Genomic DNA, 15249 nt, shown 5'->3' on the forward strand with positions numbered 1-15249 from the left:
TCTCAAGGGTGACTTAGTCATAAAAACCATGTCAACACCACTTAATCAAGCTGTGGGTAATTAAACCTGCGTTGTCTGTGCATCAGCTGGACAGTATGTCTGTTCATTGTGTTGAATCAGGTGTAGTCTGTAGCACACATCTGTTCTCGGGCTGTATCTTACCACAGTTACTACCTGTTGGTTAACTACCCCAGAGTATCTGGATCACCTCCTGTGGGCTGAGACATGAGGCATTTTTGGGAACCCAGGAAGCTCTTGCTCAGTGAAAGACACTCTCACAAGCCCTCTGGCTCCTGGGCTGTTCTCCAGATAACTTTGCCAAAATGGATGCCAGTATGAACCTTTAATTCTCACTGCTTGCTGGGCAAGAGCTTTTGGAGGCAGTTGTGGTATTATCTGTAGCACTGTGCAGTACTCCCTGAGGGCAGCTGAATACTGTATTTGAGACTCGTTTGGTGAAGGGTCTTTTCCAAGTCTGAACCATTACTTACATACATGGTAGCTGTCTGCTATGTTAGGACAGAAAAAGTGACCAAGAGCCCTACCAAGCTGAGGGGCTCATGGCTCTGAAATGCACATTCTTTGCCATTGCAAATCCAGCTAAGGTTGCAGAAGGGGGTGGGTGATTACTCTGTGGAATGAGGTGAAGTGGGACCCTGGCCAGATGGTTGTGTGTTTGTTAAAGACGTTCAGGGCAATTGGTTTGTTTAGCAGAGTGCAAGTAATGGAAGTGGTTACCTGGAAGAAAAGCAGCTGGGGTTGTTGAAACAAATCTGGAAGAATAATCAGCTGGATGACAGATTTCTTGATGGAGGTGGAAACCTTGGGGGGATCATGGCACTCACAGTGTAGTCAAACACAGCATGATGGGTTTCTTTCAGTGCTGTCAAACCTGATCCTTCCACATGTCCATGTGAGGTAGGTAGTAGGAGCTCAGGGCAGTAAACTACCAGAGGCAGGTTCCTAAAGGGCCAAGACTGAGAAAAGCAGAAAAGAAATAGCATTGTTTTGTTTTCCAAAAATACAATGTACAAAAAAAGAAAGGGAAAAGAAAAAGAGAAAAAAAAAAAAAGCCTCCAAACCCCAAAGCCTTCCAATGCTTTTTAAATACTATTCCCAGCAGTCAGCAATCTAAATAGCACCCACAGTTTACCTCTTGCAAATTCAACTCAGCTGTACTAAAATTCTTCTTTGTGAACACTGGTCTAATCAAATCCCTGCAAGAGCAAGTAAATTTGTACTGAATAATGAGAACTCTGGAACAGGACAGAAGATAGGCTTGAAACCATTTTGTGGCTGCTTTGAAAGTCAGAGCCTGTTTGATGCTGGACAAAATAAAATTTATGAGTTCAAGGAAATTTTCAAAGTAGGTGGGGTGACAACAGAATGGACAAAGAACAGCTTTCATTTATTGTATTGGATCCCTTGTTAAAAGAAATGCAGTTTCTTCTATAGTGGGAAAAATGCCTATGGAGAACGTTTTTTTAGACACTTCAAGATGTGCATAACATGTTCTGGTGTCAGCTTGCTTGATACATTTTAGCTGCCTTTCCATCCTGGGTTTACGGCTCTGCCCCTAATCTGACAGTTTTGCACTGCTAAGACTGATTCTTAAGAAACAGAAATCAAAAACCATCCAGGACACAGCAAGAATAAAGCAGAGAATAAATAAAAAATAAAAAAAAAAAATCAGTCTGAAGGAGAAGTGCAGCTCAGGTTTCATGATCCAAATAGGTGAGGGTTTGCCATAAGCAATGGGGAAATACAGTATTTCATTTCATCTCAAAAAGAGCAAATAAATAGCAAGGATGAGAAAAGCTGTTTGTTTCAGCTCAGTCCTCTCAGCATCCTGTTTCTTAACCCAGAAAATCTTCTGATTTTAAAGGACTACAGTGGCTGTGATAGATGGGAGAGCTTGTGCCTCTCTAAACCTGTGTGCCTGTCAGGGCTCACTCTTGCACATCACATCTTTTAATTTCTGGTTTTGTTTTTTTTTTTTTCAGATTGGGTAATATGATGAATTGAAAACAAATTTTGACAGGCGAAGCCTGAGTTATTTAGAGCTTTGTCACTCAAAAAATGAGTGTAAATGCCACATCAGAAATAAGCCACCTCTTCCTCCCACTTGAGACACTTCAGTGGTTTTAACTGGCTCTTGTGACAGATCTTGTGTGTTTTACAGTTTTAATGAATTATGTACTTCTGAAAAGCCTTACCTGAGCTGTACCAGGTGTCACCCAAGGCAGTTTCACCCATGTGCAAAGTCATTTGCTCGGAATGGGTTAGACTGGGTGAAACAGACCACACATGTCAGAGTCTGTTACTTTTCCTTAGCACTCAGAAAATCCAGAGTACATGCATAGAAGAACAAATTGTAAATCTGCAATTTAAAATGTACTCTCTGTATTGGCTGTTGCTGCTTAATGCAGCAATTTTAAATTATTATTTTTTTTTTAAGATGCATGTGGTTTTGATTCAAGCCAGCAGGGATTAAAGGGTTAACAGTGGATAATTATTTTTCTGTAAGACAAAATGTCTTATAAGACTCAATTGCATCTAAGTTTACTGAACGGTTTTGCAATGCAATAATTCTTGTAAGTTTGTTGACAAATCAAAAAGGTCTGAAATGAAATCACAAAAATATATGAAATTTGCTAAAAACATCTTTTCAAAGAGCAGCAGATGAAAATAAGCATTAGTGCATCAATAAAATAGTAGTCTGGGGAAAATCTTACTAGAGAATGAATTGCAGTATCCGTTGTAAGACTTACTCTGAGCCACTGTGTTTTGAGGCATTAATGACCATTAGAGTAAATTATTTTTAAAAAATTATCTGTACTTTATGTCAGTGCCTGTAAGACCTTACTTGCCTATAGGGTGGCACACAGCGATGCAACTTCTAAAATGGCAACACCAATACTACAGGTTTGTGTAGCTCCCAAAGTGTCCCCAAACCTGATGCTGGGACTGAGGAGGTTTCCAGGGCAGTGCTCAACCTGGGTGTGCATGTCCAGGAGCCCCCAGCTGAAATAGACACTGGAGTGTGAGACAACAACCTCTTAAAATTGCTTCTGGAGCAATGTGACAGCAGCTCACTTGAAGTTGTCCAACTAGAACTCTGTTGAAATGGCAATTTTCTGCACTAGGGCTGGTTTCTAACATCATGTGTTACCTTCTGTGATTGTCTGAGGAGCAGAAGAGGCTCAACACAACTTTATAATCAAAACCTCCAAAGCCTGACATGTTTTTAATCTCTCCTGGTGAAAGCACCAGGGTTTGAAACTTGAATTTTCTCTTTATTTAGAACTGGAATAGCATGCTGTATCTGAAGTTCTAAAAAAGCTTTAAGTTCATCTTTTTTTCCTTAGTAGAAAGCACCCTTGCAGACTGTTGATGTTGCAGATAGAATAAAACATGATCATATCAGGGAAACAGAAGTCCCAGGAAAGGCCTTGCTGAAATATAGAGCATAAAGAAATGGAAATCCTGCAGCAAGATAATGATTAGAGATTCTAATTAGAGATTCAGATTAGAGAACATGTTTTGTCATTCACAGTTTTAAACAAGGTGTAAAAATGCTGTCTTCTGGCCCATTTGTTGTGCCTCAGGTATGCCTTCCAGGGCTAGAAAGGTGGATTCAGTTGCCATCTGGATTGTTTTCTAGAACCTGTACTCATATATGGTACAGTGATGAAATGTGTACATGTGCCACCAGCAACACAGTTTTGGGGCTGTTTTGTTGGATGGACACTAGGTGGGATTGTTGGAACCCACTCTGTTAACAGCAAAGGTTCTCCTTCTGCTATTGTTGGGTTTTTGTATTTAATTTCTGATGATTTTAGAACACTTCAGTGCTCGATAGCATATACACTTTAATGTGTACGTTAAAACAGATCAAATCATGAGTCAGGTATGTATGTCCATAGCATTATCATGTGTTTCAAATAACACTTCTCTTTCAGTAGTTAATTTTTTGTTGTTGTTTTTAAGATCTAAGCATTTCAATCCAGCAACATTCAGCTGGGCAGAACCTCAAAGCAGAATTCAGCCCCTGACTTTGGGGTTTGGGTCCACAGCCCCCACTCTAATTCACATCACATCTTTCCATGAGGTTCTCTCCTAGGTTCCCTCAATGAGTTTGTATCTAGTACCCTCACTGTTTGAAGTGGAATGGATTATTTTTTGGCACCTTTCCTGTTCCAGTGTAGTAGAGACCACAGAAGAGGGAAAGGGCCATATTTATGCTGTGTGTTTGAAATTCTGCTTTGTGTCTATTCTAAATAAAACTTGGCCTTCATTTTGAAATACTGTTTTGTGGTGTTCTGTTTTGTTGGGGTTTTTTGTATGGTTTTTTTTTGTTGTTTGTTTTAAATGCAGATTTTCTTTTGTAAAAGGCCATCAAATGCTGAAAGATTACTGTCCCACAGTGCAAGGAGGGATGTTGTCAGTCTAGCCAAGCAGCTATCAAAATTATGCAGGAAATGCAACATAAATCAGTTTTTCTCCAAATGTTTCCTACAGACAAGATCCCAAGCTATTAGGTTAACTCCAGGGACTACTGAGACAATAATGTGAACTGGAAGTCCCAGGCCAGTAGCCAGGTTTCATGTGGTCTTCAGGGATGGGAACAAAAAACCCTACCAAAAATAATAACTTCCCTTTCACCATTGAAAACTGTGAACTCCACATGTCAGCTATCTAGAGTTTATTAAGTTTAGAGTTTATTAAGAAGCAAAAGAGGTGACCTCTTCTCTCTGCAAGTTCATTAAATTGATGACCATTAAAACCTGATTCTTAGCCAGATCCATTTGTAAAATTAATTTGCATATTTTCAACAATATGAATTAGTCCATGGGGACCTGGACTTGATACAAGTTGCAGTATCTGTTTCTTCCTTTTCAGTCCTCAAAATGTTAGGACCACTGAGTATTGAAAAATATGAAAAGCTTCAGCCAACCTCCTGACTAAAGTTTGAGTCTCCTCAAACAGGAGCTAAACAGGATTTCTGACCTTACAGACAGGATATACTTTTATACCATAACACAAAAATATAGAAAATCCTTAAAAGATCAGCTTTTGAACTCTGCTTGCTATCATTAAAATTTCTTTCCTTTAGGATATCACCTCTCTTCTTTCAGAGACTGCTTCATCCTTCAATTAACTGGACATTTTTCTGTATGAACCTTCAGTTTTTGTCGTGGTAAATTTTGGTTTCAAATTGAGAATATACAGGGGAAGAATGAAAAGCAGAACTTTTTTTTTTTACCCTCTAGACATCCAGGTGCTTTTTTTCACAAGTGTGAAGCAATATATCTTACAGAAAAGATCTCTGGGAGCATGGTTTTCCAGTAAGTTAAAATATTAATTTAAATAAAAAGCCCAAATATTTTTAATAGTACTCTGCTTCTAAGCTCTGATATACCCTTGGACACACTTGAAGAGCACTTCTTTCCCCTAAGTCTCTTTGGGCACCAGCATGAACTCTGAATTTATTCCTTTCCTCTGAAGAATAAAACCATCAATCCCAATTTCTTGCCACTTCAAATTCAAGCTGGATGCTGAAAGAAGAAAAATAATGATTGGCAAAGCTTGGAGAAGGAGCCAGTAGGAGAAAGGAGTGCCAGCTCATCCAGCAGAAAAACTCATGTGAAACAATTCCTGATCCAAGGAAACCAGACTGAAATTCTCACTATAACATCCATCATTGATTGAAACAAAAACTGTTGTGCTACTGAGTATGTTCCAGCTTAATGAAGGGACAGGCAACCAAAAGGAAAAAAAAAAAGAGGAACCCCCAACTGTGACAGCACGTATGAACAACATCTCTTCATGAGGGAAATAAAGCACTGAATTAAAATTTATGGCTTCCCAGTAGCATTACATACCCTGGGAACAGCGAATGTTTTGTTCATTCCCAAAATGACAAGTGTTAAGATCATAAAATCAAATTCAACTGGAGTAGCAAATTGATTCTAGACTATCTAGTTCTTCCAGGCTGTGTCATGCTGAGCAGAATTGGTGGTTGGTTGCCTAGGGCAGCAAAATATTGGGAACAACAGAGTATTTAGTGGCTGTTCCTCAGGAGTGTGGCTCCGTAAGGGGAGGTGTGTTCGCGTGTTACTGTGCTTAGCACAGCAGAAACCCTAGAACTGAGTCAGTCCTCAGCCTTGCCTTTCTAGCCAACTTTCCAACAGCAATGAACTAATAGCATTTCCAAAGGTTAACATTTCTGTAACTTTGCCAAATGGTAGGGTCATGCCCTGTTTTTCTGCTAATACAATTTACTTCCCTCATTTTTTTTTTTCTCATGACCTTTTCCCCACTATTTGCCACCATCCATTTTGGCCCTTTCCCGGATTGCTACAGCCCTTCAACATACTGCTGAAATTATCAGCTTCATGTTTGTGTTTTGCTCTGTCTGTGCAAGTAAGTGCTGCACAAGTGCTGGAACCATAACAAATCTCCCTGAACCTGAGCTGCTAATCTTGCAACAAAAAAAGTAGTCTCTTTACTTCTGATGTCTGCACAGTTGCTCATGTGTTCAGTGTGCTCAAACCTTAAATCTGTCTTGAACGGAACATTAATTTGTCTACAATAAACATGAAAGCATATGGAAACATAGCCCTAGTGTTTACCTGTGCAATTTGGTAGCACATCCTGCCCCTCTATATTTTTTTTTTTTGGTTTGTTTCAATGAGGCAACTCTGTGTTCATCCCACAAGGATGTGTTCCTAGAAGCCTTGAGTCTTGACAAGGAGACCATCAACACTTTGACCCAACATGCAATTACTGGGTTTAGGTGTTCTGCCCTTTGCTCTGGCACCACCTGGCTGTGGCTGCAGACAGGTTAATGCACCACTGGTGTTACCTGGTGTTGCATGTCTCTTATAAATTTAGTAGTTCTCCATCTTTAGAGAATATTCAACACATGGTTTTCAGCCTCTGAAACTCTTCCTGCTGGGTCTGAAACTTTTTCTGAACAACTCTTTTCCACAAGTAGGGTGTTTTAATCTGTTCCTCTTGAATACTCAATGCTGCTCCTGATACAGCTGATGTGATCTCCCAGAGGCCCTGCAAAACATTAGGACTTCTGTGCCTCCTGGCTCAACAAAGCCATTTAGTAGCACAAAATACACTGAGGACAGATCAGGTGTTTACTAAGAAGAGATGCCACTCTGAGCCAAAATAAAGTAGGAGACACAAATAAGAAATTATACCTGATGAAAGATGTCACTCTTCTGTGCAGGCTTCTGTGAGGGGATGGCCAGCATTTACTGTAGCCAGTTTATTGGGCTCTAAAACTATAATTCCACTGTGTCATATTCTCTGGTTATATGTCCATCTTGCTTGCATTTCCCTCAGGAGCACACTGCATTGTGTGCAGGCCCTAGCAGAAGACCTTACATGGTGAGCCCACAGAGTTCAGCAGGGCTTCATCCACAGCCAAGGGTCAGCCAAATGTGCTGGGATGAGGTTTACAGTGGAGGTACCTGCTGTACAATGTTGCAATCTGAAGGGTATGCCCAAGGTTTTGGATTTGTCCTCTCAAGAACCTTTGCCTCCTCAGGCCATTTATTTCTGGAGACGGTCATTCTGCACATGGCTGTTTGCTTGTTTTGCCCAGAAATACACCAGGTGCACATTTAATGAGAGTGTGAAGTAGTAACACCCTACTGCACATGCTCATTAGGTGATTTCCAAATCCTTGTAGCTGCCAAGTCAACAACAAAAATTACCTCTGGGACCCAGCCCCGTGCTGTGCTCTATGGATGTACTTCCACAGCAAATGTCTCTGCCCAAGACTGCCTGTTGCATTGAAGTCTTGCCTGGGGTTGTGGGGAAAGGCAAGGAAAAAGCCTGATGATATTTTTATAACAAGGAGAGGGTTTTTTTTTCATTTCCTATGCACACAGTGATGGCTGAACTTTGCTTCCTTTCTTCTTGTGAAGGTAAGCTTCCAAAATGAACAAACCCACTGAGTTAGAATCAGCCACGACACCAGGAAACCTGGAGCTGACAGTCGGCTGTTCCCCAAAGTTAGGTACTGAAGGTGGGGATATAACCAAAGCCTTTTTACTGTGGTGTTGGCCTTTGGATTTCACTCTAAGATTTCATGCAAATCACTGCCTAAAGAAGCCAACATGATGGTAAGCAAAAAAAGGAGAAGAACATATTGGCAAAAAAGGGGTGCTGGGGTGAGTTCATGGGAAGCCTTATGTGAGAAGGGACTGTGAGCCTTATGTGAGAAGGGCAGAAGATGCAGCACTGAGACCATGGGGATGTGCCTCTCCACCATGTGAAGCTGAGCAGAAATGAGAGGAAGGAGGTCCCTGCCCACCTCATCTTGGGACCATCCAGCTGACCCCGCTGGCCCTGGTTCCTCCTGCACGGTGCTCAGAGCTTGGCCCAGCTACCCCCAGATGCGCATCAGTTCCTTACTGCAGCCAACTATTTTTCATCTGCTTTTCAGACTCAGGCTTGGGACCTTTATTTTAGCTCTAAGATAAACATTTTGAAAACTGTCTTCTTTCTCACACTGCAGGCATGAGGTGTTTTTAATTATCTTAGGGAAGCTTTCCTTGGCCAGGCCAATTTTATTCACTGTTTCTCTTGTGTAAGTTGGTCTGTTTGTCTTGTGGAGCTGGCCTGTAAACCAGCTATTAGGGGTTTATTGTATAACATTATCAGAAAAGTCATCTTTGAAAGAAAATGAAATCACTTATAAGAACTTTTTTCTTTGCAAATAAGTTCATGGAAGCCAAATGATCTCCACAGCTGACAACCCAAATCTGCTGGAAAATGCTTGCTCCAAGGAATAATCTTTATGTTTACTCATGTTTTAGTCCTGAAATATTTTAAGTGGTGATTTGGGAAGGACAAAGAAAGATCCTTCTGTAGGGCGATGATACTGGAGAGGGAAGACATCTTTATTTTTCAGGCTGATATGTTTCTGAGTCACCAATGCATGATCTGTGCAGAGACATGCAAGTCCTGCTCATTGCTAGATCTATGTTTCTTTTACAAACACACACTGAGGCACACACATACATAAAGAAAGCAAGCAATAGGGAGGGAAAGCAGCAGCAATTATTACACATACTGGTTTTATCATTGGTTTTGCTGTGCAGATTCTGAAACATATTCTGAACGTGGGTGATGATGGTTAACTTTAAGAGACTTTATGAAGGTTACCTTTGGAAATTTTGACATTCATGACGATCAATGTGCTACTCAGAGGAATTCAGTTACCTTAAACAAGTTAAAACAAAAATTTAATTTTCCTTTTTTTTTTTTTTTTTAATTGACATACTTCTGCATTACTGCTTTTTAGAGCTGATGCCATCATTTTTCAGATGACTGTAATTTTATTGCTTTCCTGCTGACAAAGGGAAAAGAAGTATCTCTCTTAAGGACGCCTCAAGAGGAACAAAAAAGCAAGATCATTGTAAGTACCAAAAGGAGACTCCTCAATATTTACAGTTTTTTACTATTCAAAAGGTTTCATGGGGAGGCAGTACTGATTCCAGTCAGACCATGAATTTTTGTCTCATTCCTGAGGCACCTCTCATTCACTGAGAAAACATTTCCAGACTCCTAAAAGACTTCGTCTCAACCTGGAAAATGAAAGAAACACATTAAGAGACTGGATCTTTCCTGGGCTCTATGTTTGTTGCCTGTACATTCTAGAGCCCACCCCCATTTCTTCCTTGGGATGCTCTTACACTGGTGACTGCTGATGCCACTGTCTTTAAAAATTTGTACTCCTTCTCACTCCTTCCATGATTTGACCACCAGTGAAACCAGAGCACATGAGGTGTTGAATGTTTCAGCTCTGATTTTACACTCTAGTTCATGGGAATACTCAGGAGATCTTACATTCCAGGCTTTCCACACAAGCTTGCATAGGAACAGTATGGGTTACATTTGCATTGGGGCTTAAACATTTCCTTCACTATGACAACAATTAGAGCACTATTTTCTGTTCCACTGCAAATTAGAACTGTGAATAACAATGGAGAGATCCAACCACCCAGTGCTCTCTCTGAGTAATCCCTCATGAGCTTGGCAGCTTTGGGGAACATTGCAGTTCTGCTCTCAGATGTTACTGTGTCTGTGGGAGAATATTCTTCAACCTGTGCTCTAGGGACCACTCGTGGTCTGAAAGACTTAGAGAATGGTTTGTGAGATCAATCCAAAATAAAGCAACTCTCCCCACTATTTCCCCCATCCCCAAACTGTGCAAATCCCCTGCCCCCATCACAGCCTTCAGAGAGCAGCATAATTTTTAGTGGATTATTCATGAGGACTATGGCATTAAGACTTCTCAAGCAGCCTGTAGCTTAGTCCTCCAAAAAGTTAGGGGATCTTTGGATTAAAAAGCATGGACAAACACTGCTTTAGAGAAGTTCATCCACTCTTTTGTGTGTTTGGGAAGGCCCAAAATACCTGCTTCATGCATTATCTGTAATCTTTAAAGTGATTGACAAGTTGCTGCATCAGGCTTCCAACTTCCAGCAGGTGCTTAAAACTCATGAATGAAGCATACTAGATAGAACAGTGCTAGTAATAAGCCCCAGCAGTTTCATATTATTTTACTTCACTCCTTTTGTCTCCTGGACACCACCTCAGATGCTGCTGAAGCCCTTACTTCCACTTTTGCAGTAGGCTGGGTTGGCTTTTCCAGTATAAACATTGCTCCTGGAGTATCTCAGCTACTGCATAGCCTCTGCTCAGATGCAAGTCTTTTCCCTTCCTCACAGGAGGAGGGGTTTCTGCTGTGCACAATTCCCATTGCAGATTTGTAGCTGCAGGAAGCCAAGCCGGGACGTAAGGTCAGATTGTGGAGCATGAGACAGGTAGAGATCTCTGCATCAGAGGCTCCTGTGCTATTGCAGACAAAGAGATCATATTTTTACAGGCTCCATCCAGTTTGTTTTCTTGCTCCCACTATTTCTGCTGTAAAGCTTGTTGAGGTCTTGTTCCACCAGGGCTTGCTAGAAACTTTGTAATTCCAGACACATGTTTATGGTGCATATAAGCCTATTTATTATGTTCATGCTGCCTGTTATCTTAAACTATTTGTACTGCAGTCACATCAGTGGGCCCTACACAGACACTGCTGAGGACCCAGCAAATTCTGCATGTGCAGGTGACCCAAAAGGATTCAGGATGAGATTCCAAGCACAAGATGCAAAAAAAAAAAATTGTGCAGAGGACTCAAGCTGGTGTCCTGACTGCTGACAGATCTGGTGCCTCTTCCATCAATGGGAATACAGAAATAACCCAAAGTCTTGCTGTGAAAGCCAAATGGAGTGATTGGGAAGAGCCAACAGGAGTGACTGTTCCAGGCATGGGGGAGGCCAGGATTCACAGCTGGACCTACTTCACCTGAATTCAATTCCTTGAAAAACTAAACTAAAACATTGCCATATCCATGTGCATGTAGGAAATCAGAATTCTCTCTTACCTGTACTGGGGCACAGTCTGTTACAAGTGCAAGTTCAAGTCAAGGATCTGAATGCCTCCCAGTAACCCCCAGTTCACACCAGCATTTTGGGTATTAGTTACTAAGCAGTTGAAAGAAAGCACAGGGATTCTGATATCATATTCTGTGACTTCTGCAATGCTTCAATGAGCACCAGCATTTGCTGAAATAAGTTTTAGGACTGTTCCTATAATTTTTAGCACAACTGCATACTTGTAGGTTGTTGATGAGATCATCTTAACCAATGCTTTACTGCAGTGAATGTTGAACATTTTACCCTATATCATGTAGCCCCAACTGCAGCTTTCCTCTGCCTGTGGCTTGGTGTATTTAAAGACAGTTTAGAGTAATTTATCATAGTAAATTAATGTAGACTTTAGTTTTGGCCAGTCAGTCGTGACACATTTTTAAGCTATGATTTCATTCTGAGCAAAAAGTTAATGGTGACATGTTTAAAACCATGATTTTATTCTGCATTATAAGACTTAGTTCTTTATATCAAATAAATAATTTTTTTGGTTCTTTGGTCTCTAAGAAAGAAATAAAAACCACCCATGCACTCTAAGCCCTGAGTGGCACAGCATGTTGCACCCTAACAAGCAGATAATAGGGCTGGTACCAGTTAAGATATTAATGTATGCCACACAAGGACCCAGTTAACCAGACTTATCCACACTTTTTCCTCCAAATAATGCTATTTCAAGAAGACAAACATCCCAGTCTCAGGCACTGCTGGCAACCGTGCTTCAATCTCTGCTGTAAGATCCACTTTTGAGCTGAACATAAAACTCTGCCAGATTTCTACCATCTGAGCTGAAATTTTTCATATGAGGTATTTACCTCAGAGTACTGCTGATGATTATTTATAATCAGTGGATTACAATACGGCTTAACTTCTTCAGAGAAAAAGGTAGTGAAGCCTGTTCATTTCCTAGTGAAGCAACAACACTGAATTTGTTTTCTTTTTAAAGTGTGAGGGGAGAAGCATCATGTCCTCATGGCCATATGAAGTGTCACTACAGCACCTCTGGACGGCAGCAGCATGGTCATGGCTAAGAAGAAGTCCTCATCTTCCATTAGCTCAGTTCTTCCAGCTTCTTAAGTTGTAGTTAAAGATGTCCCATTCAGACTGCGGAAGGATTTCAACTCAAGACTTCTAAATTTCATATTAATGTTTTGACCACTGAGAGGTGCCCTGGAGCAGCACATTCCCTGAAGTCAGGTGGTAAGAACCCATTTGTTTTGTAGAGGTCTGAGTCCTTTAGAAACCATGCCCACCTCCACAGCCCAGGGCTGCAGGGCACTCCCAGGGTAGCTGATGGATGGAGTTATGGGAATCATCCCTAATCTGCTTCAGGCAGTGACAGTGAGATCAGCTGAGAGTGAAAGCAATGTGAGGATGCTCAATGTGCACTGTGTGGTGGCTTCAGTCCATTCAATTGGCAGAGCTCTAGGGTGCAATGGGGGAAATGCCATTTTTCACTCAGCACGGCCTTTGCAAAATTAATTTGTCTGCATTACAGGTGTCCAGGTGAAGTGTCTGGGAAGTATGTGTCTGGGATACTTCTGGAACTCCTGTGAGTTCCTGTTTGACATTAAGTGGGATTCATGAAAAGCTCAGCTCAGTAAAGCATTTGCAGTATCAGACCCTGAACAAGGGATGAGGGGACCTGGAGTTCAGATCACTCCTTGGCAAAACTTCCCCGAGGTTTCCCTCTCTCCTTTTCTCTCCCTTTCAAGGGTGCCCTTTTGGGTTCCCAAACTAAGACTTTGCCAACAACATCTGGAGAGCAAGAGAGTGCAATAAACAGGAAAGTTAGAGCCTGTTTATCTCTGGCACAGGCTGCCTTTTTCTGCTCTGGGTGGAAAAGAAGACGAAAGTCCATGGAGCACTTGAGTGAACAACAAATGGCATAAGAACAAATGCAGCAAAAGGGAATGCCAAGGTTGTCATCCCCCGTCAGCAGCTTGGATGGGTTTCCTCCTCAGAGAAGTGTTGGGGAGGCTTGAGGCGGGACCCTGTACAGGAAGCAGGTGGTTTGCTTTTCCAAGAGCCAGGCGGGATGGTCAGGGAGCTGCTCAGGGCCGGGCCAAGCTACAGCAGATGGGCTGCAGTGTGCTCTGCTCAAGGATATTTTTCATGTTATGTGTGGAAAAGAGCAGTAACCCTTGTTTGTTATATGAGGCCTTGTAGGACTTGGTTTGGAAAAAAGCCATTTTTGAGATAAAAAAAAGCCATTAAAAATGTGAGTCACTATAATCACATTCAAAGTGCTCCAGCATGGCCTTTTATTTGCAAAGACCTCACTATTAAAAAGCAGCTTTTCTTTTTTTTCTTTTTTTTTTATTTTAAAAGGAAGAATTCTAGCACAAATTACCTCAGGCTAATTGAGATGACATTACTGAGCTGTTAATTTGAAATTCCTAAAAAAAAAAACCCCAAAAAACCCAACTTGGACACCTCAAAACACTGAATTAAAGCCATTCATAGTGCAAGTGTACCAGCAAAATAGCTGTGCCTGCTCCATGGTGTAACAAGGGACCTTGAGCTGTAAATTCACCACAATGTTCTCTCCAACACAAACACCTTCAAAATCTAGATCCACAAAAGGGCTGGGGGGGACTCATCCCCTGTGTAGGGACAGGAAGAAGGACTAGAAGCACAGGGTCCACTAAGAAGCAGGATCTTATGCGAATCCTTGGGCACCTCATGGTGGGGATGTCCACAGCCTGAGAAAACTGCTGGTCACCTGAACAATCCAAAGATGCCAGGGCTGGCATGTGCATCCCACTGCTCCTTGGGGTTTGGATGCCCCATTCATGTCCTTGCATCCTCTCAGAGGGGAGATGCCCAAGTTGATGCTTTCAAAAGCGTCATCTCTATGACGCTGTGAGTGGCCAGGGGTAAAGGGAGCAGAAGCCTTTCTGTCCTATACGACAAATCTGAGCATCTTTTCTCTCCAATGCACCATCACCATCCTCAAGTAGAGCCCAATTGACCTGGTCAGGCTCTCCTTACATCCAGGCACCCCTCCCAAAGCCTATTTACTTACTGAACCTTAAACAGTTGCTGAATGAGTCACCTTCCTCTCAAGTGCAGGCTGAGCTCTCAAGTCCCACTGGCTCTGGAGAAAGAGCAGCTCAGTGAGGTTGCTCACTGCTCCTACCAGGTCCCACCAGGTCTGTGCCCGCCTCTGGGACAGAGGGTTTCATGATCTGTTGTGCTGGGCCTCCTGGGGGACTCTGACCTACTCTTCTCACCAAACTCACTCAGCCATGAGCCAGAAGTCAAATTGTTGAAATTAATGAAGGCTGCTCCATCTCTGGATGTGCAAGACAGTCACTGTTAAATCAGTGCCAAAGGAGAAAGTGTGGGCACCTCCAGGGAGAGGTGGCAGCTGAGTGCAGCTCTGGGAAGAGGTGAAGCCCGGCACCCAATTGCAGCACCTGGGTCTGGTCTGCTTCTGGACTGCTACTTCACCCCTGCAAGGATGTAATTTTTACTCTGTATTTGGCCAGTTGCAGACAATGGAAAAATGGAGAGAAAGCAGGAAGCAACCACGCAAAACAGCTTGAGGGCTGACAGAAATGTGTGATGGTGAGAGACTTAAAAGGTCTGTCTGTTTGGCTTAGTCAAAAGCCCAGGTCATCTTACTGTATTTTACTAGAGGGACTTACAGAGTGCTTTAAATCACTGGCAAAGAACAAACAGCCCCAGGCTAAATCCAGGCAAGTTAAAATAGACATAAGGCACAGTTCAAAAG

This window comes from Calypte anna, chromosome 2, assembly GCF_003957555.1.
Source record: "Calypte anna isolate BGI_N300 chromosome 2, bCalAnn1_v1.p, whole genome shotgun sequence".
Taxonomy (NCBI): domain Eukaryota; kingdom Metazoa; phylum Chordata; class Aves; order Apodiformes; family Trochilidae; genus Calypte; species Calypte anna.